The 9,011-nt window shown below is 43.3% G+C and overlaps 1 long non-coding RNA gene across 1 annotated transcript; it reads left to right on the top strand.

Moving 5' to 3' along the window:
- The first annotated feature begins 239 nt into the window (after nucleotides 1–239).
- On the top strand, nucleotides 240–1,817 carry LOC118956426. The gene is made up of 3 exons (XR_005045980.1): nucleotides 240–449; nucleotides 554–995; nucleotides 1,086–1,817. It is a non-coding gene; the product is annotated as an uncharacterized LOC118956426 (long non-coding RNA).
- Nucleotides 1,818–9,011: the final 7,194 nt, after the last annotated feature.

The raw sequence follows: 9,011 nt of genomic DNA, 5'->3' as shown, positions 1-9,011 counted from the left end.
TAGAATGTCATTGCATACTGTAGCATTAAGATTTCCCTTCACTGGAACTTTCTGGAATTTTAAACCTGACTGAGTCTGTAATACCAACATGTTTCAAGCCGACCATCATAATCCCTGTGCCCAAGAACACTAAGGTAACCTGCCTAAATTACTACTGACCCGTAGCACTCACGTCTGTAGCCATGAAGTGCTTTGAAAGGCTGGTTATGGCTCACATCAAACCATTATCCCAGAAGCCCTAGACCCACTCCAATTTGCATACCGCCCCAACAGATCCACAGATGATGCAATCTCTATTGAGAGAAATGGCCCTGTTTGTTTTTTTTTTTTTACCAGAAAAGGTAACTCATCCACCATGGCAGAAGAGGAAGTTCCAGACTGTTGTTTGGGAAACAATAACAAAGAGGCATGAGGATTGGGTGTTGAGGGACGGGACCACATTGTCCAAGGTGGGTTTGTGTTATGATAAACAGTACATTTTCTGTCCAGATAAAGATGTTGATGCAGCATTGAAAAAGGCCGACCACTGACCAAATGTCTCTTTGTTTTCCAGTTCATCCCTCAGGACATCCCGTGCGTGGACGTGCTGTGCCAGTGTGATTTTTGAGCGCAAGCATCCAGTTGTGGAGATCGAGCCTGTGGATGGACAGATCAGTAGCTCATCAAATGTGATACAACAATGAATTTGTAAATATATCTGCACAGTATGTTTGTGTATGGTTCTCATGACTTAAGATTGGATGTTGAGGGACTACTTGTCACATTGTCCAAGGTGGGTTTCTGTTATGGTCAGAAAAATGTGTTTTCTGTCTAGATAAAAATGGTTTTACAGCCTTAAAAAAGATTCCCCCACTGACCAAATATCTCTTTGTTTACAAGTTCAACAGGAGTGCATCCCTCAGACCATCCTGTGCATGGACATCCTGTGTCAGTGGGATCCGAGCGCTGGCGTCCAGTTGTGGAGACTACAGCACATCGAGCCTGTGAACAGACAGGTTAGTAACTCATCAAATATGATACAATATTGTGTAAAACATTGAATTTGTAGATCCATCGACATTTTGACTTTATGTCCAACAAAGAAGCAGGTGCCGCTTCCAGTGAATTGGAGCTGACCTTGGACCTGGTGCCAGTGAGGATAGTCTTCACTGAGGCGTTAAGACCCTCCCTCTTGATATAAAAATCCTTTGACTTCACTGCCCCTTCAATGGTAAGGCCCCTTGCACCATAGGGACACTTGACCTCCACCGCTGTGGTGGCCACTAGACCATCTGGTGAGGCACCCAGGATCCCAGACCCCATGACTCCTGCACATCCATCCCTGTAGACATTTTGAATGCCTTGATGTCCTCTTCTTTGTTATCTGTGCCCCACTTTACAGACAACATCCCACCCAATGATAATCCACAGAATCTGCTTCGGAGACGGTTCAGAGAGAGAGAGAGAGAGAAAGAGAGAGATAACCATACTGAAGATCCTCCTCTGTGGGGTCTTGGGACAGAGGGTCGTAGTCTTCGGTCGAGTACAGGTCCTCCACTTGCTGCACCTGGTTGGACATGGCTGGCTTCCTTCTCTTACATTCCACACCCATACGACCGATATTGTGAACCTCCAAAATAGGCTGCATGGCTACACTGATAAGCTCTATGGAGGCATTTGCATGTGGTAGAGAGAATCCCCTGGTCAACTATAGAGACCTGCCAAGAGGAAGGATGTTAAGTGCCACATGCCTTTCAATGCATGACTGTGAACACCTTGAAATGCATTAGTTGTAAGAAATGTGCTATATAAATAAAGTTTGATTTGATTGATGACACTGCAGCTGTACAATATTTAATCAACTGTATTTTTCACAAGAGGGCAAGTACAATTTTTCCATAAACTTGTAATTGATCACTTGGGATTTTATCACTTGACATATCAATCATATAGTGGGAAGGATCCTATAAATAAAGACTGTGAATTAATGTACCATCTGTATAAATGAATACTGTGCCTTTGAAGATTTTTCTCTGGTCATAAAACTATAGTACAGGCTGTTCAGTTCAAGTCTCATCAATCACAACATTCTACAACTGAGATATCACTCATCTAAGTCTGGTATCCAGGGTAATCTGGTTAATGATTATATCATTGATTGGGGATTTTTCCTTGTAGAATGTTGACAGCTGTATACAACACATTGTATTGCTAAGATGCTCAAACTTACCTTAAAAGCTACACTCACCGACACAGGATAAACTGTATCCCTCATGCTGGCCCTGACCAAAGCAGTACGTTGTAGCTCCACTAACTACTGCTCTGTTAACTAGCTAGCTGAAGTGTAGTCAGTGGCTAGTTAAAACAGAGAAAAGGTACGGAAGAAGTTCAACACTTTATTCAATTCATTTCAATACAGCACATGGATTCATCATGGATTGGACACACGGTCTTTGATCCTGCTGGTGAACTGTAGCTGACGGCGTCAACTAGAGATGACGTGCAGTAGTTTCCCGTAGTAGTTTGTTGTCTTGCCTTCTCTGTTGCTAATTAGCGTTTATTTTTTGTTTAGTAAATTGAGGCAAATGTATTGATAAAACTCACCTTGTCCGAGAGGGAATTACACGGTTATCAAAACTCCACCCCAAGGTAAGCCAACACCAAACACATTCTTCATTTAAAGTGTTTGTAAAATTCACCATTGGGACAATTTCCGTGTTTGACTGCTCGGTTTTATTGGTATTATGACACATCCTCCAGGCGAGATGGATGTCATATTTGACCATTTGTCTCCCAATGATGTATATAAACCCTGGATAGCAGACGCTATGTCTTGGCCAATAAGGGCCTCTGAAGCGGGCCGTTATTGTCATACTCCTCCCTTTCAGGGCTTTGATTAATGGAAGTGAATAAGGGAAAAACAAGATGCCCATATTAAAACAGTCAACTTGTCAACAATGCGTGGCATATGAATGCAGCCAGCACTAATTCAAAGGATGCGAGAAGACATTTCATATGTACAGTAAATGGGTGATTCTGCAACTTCGGGCACTTTGGCCTTGCAAGCTTTCAGAAATGAAAAGTCATTGAAAAACCACTTTTCCAGTATTATATTTGTCTTTGATTTGCCTAGAAACATTATCTGATAATCAAATAAAATCAAATTTATTCATATAGCCCTTCGTACATCAGCTGATATCTCAAAGTGCTGTACAGAAACCCAGCCTAAAACCCCAAACAGCAAGCAATGCAGGTGTAGAAGCACGGTGGCTAGGAAAAACTCCCTAGAAAGGCCAAAACCTAGGAAGAAACCTAGAGAGGGAACCAGGCTATGTGGGGTGGCCAGTCCTCTTCTGGCTGTGCCGGGTGGAGATTATAACAGAACATGGCCAAGATGTTCAAATGTTCATAAATGACCAGCATGGTCCAATAATAATAAGGCAGAACAGTTGAAACTGGAGCAGCAGCACGGCCAGGTGGACTGGGGACAGCAAGGAGTCATCATGTCAGGTAGTCCTGAGGCATGGTCCTAGGGCCAACCCAGACAGGAAGATGCTTCTATCTCAAGGCCATCAGACTGTTAAACAGCCACCACTAACATTGAGTGGCTGCTGCCAACACACTGACTCAACTCCAGCCACTTTAATAATGGGAATTGATGGGAAATGATGTAAAATATATCACTAGCCATTTTAAACAATGCTACCTAATATGTTTACATACCCTACATTATTCATCTCATATGTCTATACTGTACTCTATATAATCTACTGCATCTTTATGTAATACATGTATCACTAGCCACTTTAACTATGCCACTTTGTTTACATACTCATCTCATATGTATATACTGCACTCAATACCATCTACTGTATCTTGCCTATGCCGCTCTGTACCATCACTCATTCATATATCTTTATGTACATATTCTTTATCCCCTTACACTTGTGTCTATAAGGTAGTAGTTTTGGAATTGTTAGCTAGATTACTTGTTGGTTATTACTGCATTGTCGGAACTAGAAGCACAAGCATTTCGCTACACTCGCATTAACATCTGCTAACCATGTGTATGTGACAAATAAAATGTGATTTGATTTGATTTGAAGATCACATCAGTGACTCAACCCACGCAAGTGACGCACCCCTCCAAGGGACGGTATGAAAGAGCCCCAGTAAGCCAGTGACTCAGCCCCTGTAATAGGGTTAGAGGCAGAGAATCCCAGTGGAAAGAGGGGAACCAGCCAGGCAGAGACAGCAAGGGCGGTTCGTTGCTCCAGAGCCTTTCCATTCACCTTCCCACTCCTGGGCCAGACTACACTCAATCATATGACCCACTGAAGAGATGAGTCTTCAGTAAAGACTTAAAGGTTGAGACCGAGTTTGCGTCTCTTACATGGGTAGGCAGACCATTCCATAAAAATGGAGCTCTATAGGAGAAAGCCCTGCCTCCAGCTGTTTGCTTAGAAATTCTAGGGACAATTAGGAGGCCTGCATCTTGTGACCGTAGCGTACGTGTAGGTATGTACGGCAGGACCAAATCAGAGAGATAGGTAGGAGCAAGCCCATGTAATGCTTTGTAGGTTAGCAGTAAAACCTTGAAATCAGCCCTTGTCTTGACAGGAAGCCAGTGTAGGGAGGCTAGCACTGGAGTAACTGGAGTAAATTTTTTTGGTTCTAGTCAGGATTCTAGCAGCCGTATATAGCACTAACTGAAGTTTATTTAGTGCTTTATCCGGGTAGCCGGAAAGTAGAGCATTGTAGTTGTCTAACCTAGATGTGACAAAAGCATGGATGAATTTTTGGACAGAAAGTTTCTTATTTTTGCAATGTTACGTAGATGGAAAAAAGCTGTCCTTGAAATGGTCTTGATATGTTCTTCAAAAGAGAGATCAGGGTCCAGAGTAACGCCGAGGTCCTTCACAGTTTTATTTGAGACGACTGTACAACCATTAAGATTAATTGTCAGATTCAACAGAAGATTTCTTTGTTTCTTGGGACCTAGAACAAGCATCTCTGTTTTGTCCGAGTTTAAAAGTAGAAAGTTTGCAGCCATCCACTTCCTTATGTCTGAAACACAGGCTTCTAGCGAGGGCAATTTTGGGGCTTCACCATGTTTCATTGAAATGTACAGCTGTGTGTCATCCGCATAGCAGTGAAAGTTAACATTATGTTTTCGAATGACATCCCCAAGAGGTAAAATATATAGTGAAAACAATAGTGGTCCTAAAACAGAACCTTGAGGAACACCAACATTTACAGTTGATTTGTCAGAGGACAAACCATTCACAGAGACAAACTGATATCTTTCCGACAGATAAGATCTAAACCAGGCCAGAACTTGTCCGTGTAGACCAATTTGGGTTTCCAATCTCTCCAAAAGAATGTGGTGATCGATGGTATCAAAAGCAGCACTAAGGTCTACGAGCACGAGGACAGATGCAGAGCCTCGGTCTGATGCCATTAAAAGGTAATTTACCACCTTCACAAGTGCAGTCTCAGTGCTATGATTGGTCTAAAACCAGACTGAAGCATTTCGTGTCCATTGTTTGTCTTCAGGAAGGCAGTAAGTTGCTGCGCAACAGCCTTTTCTAAAATTTTTGAGAGGAATGGATGATTCGATATAGGCCGATAGTTTTTTTATATTTTCTGGGTCAAGGTTTGGCTTTTTCAAGAGAGGCTTTATTACTGCCACTTTCAGTGAGTTTGGTACACATCCGGTGGATAGAGAGCCGTTTATTATGTTCAACATAGGAGGGCCAAGCACAGGAAGCAGCTCTTTCAGTAGTTTAGTTGGAATAGGGTCCAGTATGCAGCTTGAAGGTTTAGAGGCCATGATTATTTTCATCATTGTGTCAAGAGATATAGTACTAAAACACTTGAGCGTCTCTCTTGATCCTAGGTCCTGGCAGAGTTGTGCAGACTCAGGACAACTGAGCTTTGAAGGAATACGCAGATTTAAAGAGGAGTCCGTAATTTGCTTTCTAATAATCATGATCTTTTCAATAATGGCTGCGATCGTACCATTCAGGAATTCATATATTTCTGTCATTTTCCGCAGATAGCCATAGGCACATGTAATTTCCATCACGTCATTAAACATCCATTTTTAGTTGAAAATGAAATATCATACAATTTATTTCTAACACATTTCTTATATATTTGTACGTTAACTTGTATTGAATATTATTTTAAGTGATTTTTAAGGTTTTCCTAATATTAATAATTCAACATGACCCCTGAATGTATAAACTTTCCTTTGTGACAGCTGAAAACATTTATTTATCATGAAAAATAAAATATTTCCACATTGTGAGTTTATTACAACAATCATATCTATTTCCCTATCTACAACAAATCAATCAATATACATTATACATAGTATACTCATTACCACCTGGGTGTGGTGGACATGACGTATACAGTGCATTCGGAAAGTATTCAGACCCCTTGACTTTTTCCACATTTTGTTACGTTACAGCCTTATTATAAAATTGATTAATACATGTTTTTCCCTCTTCAATCTACACACAATACCCCATAATGACAAGGAAAAACAGGTTTTTATACATTTTTGCAACTGAAATATCACATTTTCATAAGTATTCAGACCCTTTACTCAGTACTTTGTTGAAGCACTTTTGGCAGTGATTACATGCTTGAGTCTTCTTGGGTATAACGCTACAAGCTTGGCTCACCTGTATTTGGGGAGTTTCTCCTATTCTTCACTGCAGATCCACTCAAGCTCTGTCAGGTTGGATGGGGAGCGTTGCTGCACAGCTATTTTCTGGTCTCTCCAGAGATGTTCGATCGATCGGGTTCAAGTCCGGGCTCTGGCTTGGCCACTCATGGACATTCAGAGACTTGTCCCGAAGCCAATCCTGCGTTGTCTTGGCTGTGTGCTTAGGGTCGTTGTCCTGTTGGAAGGTGAAGGTCCGCCCCAGTCTGAGGTCCTGAATGCTCTGGAGCAGGTTTTCATCAAGGATCTCTCTGTACTTTGCTCCGTTCACCTTTCCCTTGATCCTGACTTGTCTCCTAGTCCCTGCCGCTGATAAACATCCCCACAGCATGATGCTGCCACCACCATGCTTCACCATAGGGATGGTGCCAGGTTTTGTCCAGATGTGACACTTGGCATTTAGGCCAAATAGTTCAATTTTGGTTTCATCAGATCAGGTGCCTTTTGGCAAACTCCAAGCAGGCTGTCATGTGCCTTTTACTGAAGAGTGGCTTCTGATTGTCCATCTGTGGTAAATTCAATTGTTGGACATGATTTGGAATAGCACACACCTGTCTATATAAGGTCCCACAGCTGACAATGCATGTCAGAGCAAAAACCAAGCAATTTTCAATTCAGGCTGTAACGCAACAAAATGTGGAAAAAGTCAAGGGGTATGAATACTTTTCAAAATGCACGGATGAGGCCAGGTCCCCCCTGTACGAGATGTATGCCTTGCAGCTGGGTCACTACATAGTCTTGGAAAGAGCACTTTTTCAACTCTCTGGGTCCTGGCAGACACTCTCCTGGACAGCCATACCCCTGGAGCCATGCTGTGTGACAGACCAGTACACAGTATCCACTGGGCTCTGGAGAAAGAGAGCCACACTCATCCAGCCAGAGTGCTGTGCCAGGGGGGGCCAGTGCTTTACTGCAGACCACGTCATCGTGACCATCCCTTTAGGCTTCCAGATAGAGAATGTGGCGGCCATGTTCAAGCAAGCCCTCCCAAAGTCCAAGGCCGATGCATATTGGACAAGATCTACCTGCGATTCGAGGACAGGTTCTGGTCCCGCGACTGGGTCAGGATCCAATTGGTGTGGGACGCAGGGGGGGATGAAGAGGTATACCAGCACTCTCAGTCAGAGGGTGGTGCCTGGAGAGACATATGGTATAAGATATGTGGCTTCGACACAGTGGCCCGCCATCCCACCATCCTCTGCAGCTGGATCACAGGCCGGGAGGCCCAACATATGGAGAGCCTGGACGAGAAGATGTTGGGTCAGGTGTGTATGAGGTGTGTGTCACGTCTGTCTATCACTCAGACACTGACCTGTGCACCTATCATTGGGTGTGTGGGAGAGAGGTGTGGCCATCATATCTCATCACTGAGATATCTGACATTCCTGTTTAACCTTTCACCCTGTCGTTAAGGTGGGGTCTGTAGATATCCTCCAACGGTTTCGCACCATAGATTATATAAATGGATAAATCCATTGATCACGTGACACCATTCATCCCTATGTGAAGACTTAACAGGAAGATGGCGCCAACAGACATGGTAGCTCTGCTTCTAGCTCCTAAGCAACATTGCAGTATTTTGTTTTTTTGTGTGTTATTTCCTACATTATTAGCCCAGAACGTTATTTTGTGTTATTACATACAGCCGGAAATAACTTTTGTATATCAGAGCGACGGTAACTCACCAGCATTACGATCAGGTTACAATTAGGGAAAGTCGTATTCCTGGTAGTAATGCTGGTGAGTTACGGTCGCTCTGATAACCAAAAGTTATTTCCGGCTGTATGTAATAACACAAAAAGAGCGGGCAATTTAACTTATCCCAGAGGCTGCTACAAGATGCCTTTGGCGGAGAAAAGGTATTTGGAGTGGACTTCTAGTCCGACTGAGGAGGCGTGCACACCATCCACCACTACCGAGTATATTACTTGCTGATGTTCAGTCTCTGGACAATAAAGTAGACGAGCTAAGTGTGAGGATCTCCTTCCAGAGAGAAATCAGGGACAGTAACATATACTGCCCTATCCCCTCTGGACAAGAGGGGATACCTACGTATACCTATGCTGTTCCTTGACTATAGTTCAGCCTTCAACACCATAGTACCCTCCAAGCTCATCATTAAGATTGGGGCCCTGGGTCGGAATCCCACCCTGTGCAACTGGGTCCTGGACTTCCTGACGGGCCCCCCCCAGGTGGTGAAGGTAGGAACCAACACCTCCACTTCGCTGATCCTCAACACATGGGCCCTACAAGTGTGAGTGCTCAACCCCCTCCTGTACTGCCTGTTCGCCCATGG

Source organism: Oncorhynchus mykiss, chromosome 3 (genome assembly GCF_013265735.2).
Source record: "Oncorhynchus mykiss isolate Arlee chromosome 3, USDA_OmykA_1.1, whole genome shotgun sequence".
NCBI classification, from domain to species: domain Eukaryota; kingdom Metazoa; phylum Chordata; class Actinopteri; order Salmoniformes; family Salmonidae; genus Oncorhynchus; species Oncorhynchus mykiss.
Note: the sequence above shows the minus strand (reverse complement) of the source record. Positions and strands in the feature narration are given on the sequence as shown.